Here is a 1,397-nt window from a genome sequence, read left to right on the forward strand (position 1 = left end):
ATATACACATATATGACTGTAAGCAAGTGTAAATGTCTCTCTCCTAAACTAGAGATAAATAATGTAAAGTATAAAAACATTCATTTTGTATCCACTTGAGAGGAACAAATGACATTTGCAATGAAGTCTTTTGTTGAAGACAGAGAGAGAAAAAAAGTTGTTTTCTGTTTTCCAGACATTAAATATGTATGCTTATATATATATATATATATATATATATATATACAAACAAACACACACACACACACACACATATATACAAACGCACACTCACCACACACACACACATATATTACACATACACACACACACATATATAAGTATGTATGTATAGATACTTAGACAGGCAGATAGACAGATAGGTACATAGATAGATGTACATACACATGCACTCACACACACACACACACATTCTATATGTAACTTTTATGTATTTTCATGACAAAAACAAGGATAAAAAAGAGAATTTTATTTTAAGCTCACATACATTTGTGAGTCGATTGTTCTGACATTTTGAATCAAGTCTTTTTGCAAAGTAAAAACAAAAACAAAATCTACATTCCGTGACCTACAGGCATTGCAGCCTGGCTACATTAAGGCTGCACTCATGTAGCAAAACCTAGGACTGGATGCTTCATTAAATTATATAAACTTTGATGACAATAAACATCCAGGCATAATTTTCACCATTGCTTTTCACTGTATACTTTTTCATTTTGCATGGATGAAGTGGAATTTATTGACTGAGTTTTTTTCTTTTTTGGTGGAGCCGGAGGGCGGCTATTGGCCTTAGTGTTGCCAAACCAAAGCAGTTCCCTGTAACTTAGCAGTTCAGCAAAAAAAGTAAAAAAAACAATGGAGTAGGTTCTAGGCTTACAAAGAATAAGTCCTGGGGTTGATTTATTCAACTAAAGGTGGTGCTCCAGCATGGCCACAGTCAAATGACTGAAACAAGTAAAAGAATAAAAGAATATTCATTGGGCTTCTTTCAGTTTCCCTCTTCCAAATTTACTCAGAAAGCTTCAATCAGCACAAGATTATACTAGAAGACACTTACACAAGGTGCCACAGAGTAAGATTGAACCTCAAATCATATGGGAGGGAAGCAAATTTCTAAACCAATATTAGACATTACTTTATATGTACGTACACACACACAGACACATATAGATGGATAGATAGATAGATATGTATATAAACATATGTATCTTATAGTAAAAATGGATACATAAGGGTGGAAAATCACAGGAACAATACCATATGTCCAACGCAAGATACAATATGTGTGTTCAATTCCTTCAAGAATTAATAAATGAATTTATAGTATTCAGTCTCTATGTATGTATATGTATGTATATGTATGTATGTATGTGTGTGTGCATGTATATATAAATATA

The 1,397-nt window shown here is 32.7% G+C and overlaps 1 protein-coding gene across 1 annotated transcript in view; it reads right to left on the reverse strand.

Annotated features, from left to right (window-relative positions):
* LOC106871289 (sodium-coupled monocarboxylate transporter 2) overlaps positions 1-1,397 on the reverse strand; it is a 27,667-nt gene that overhangs the window by 12,811 nt on the left and 13,459 nt on the right. The gene's annotated exons all lie outside the window — the stretch shown is intronic.

Source organism: Octopus bimaculoides, chromosome 20 (assembly GCF_001194135.2).
Source record: "Octopus bimaculoides isolate UCB-OBI-ISO-001 chromosome 20, ASM119413v2, whole genome shotgun sequence".
Classification (NCBI taxonomy): Eukaryota; Metazoa; Mollusca; class Cephalopoda; order Octopoda; family Octopodidae; genus Octopus; species Octopus bimaculoides.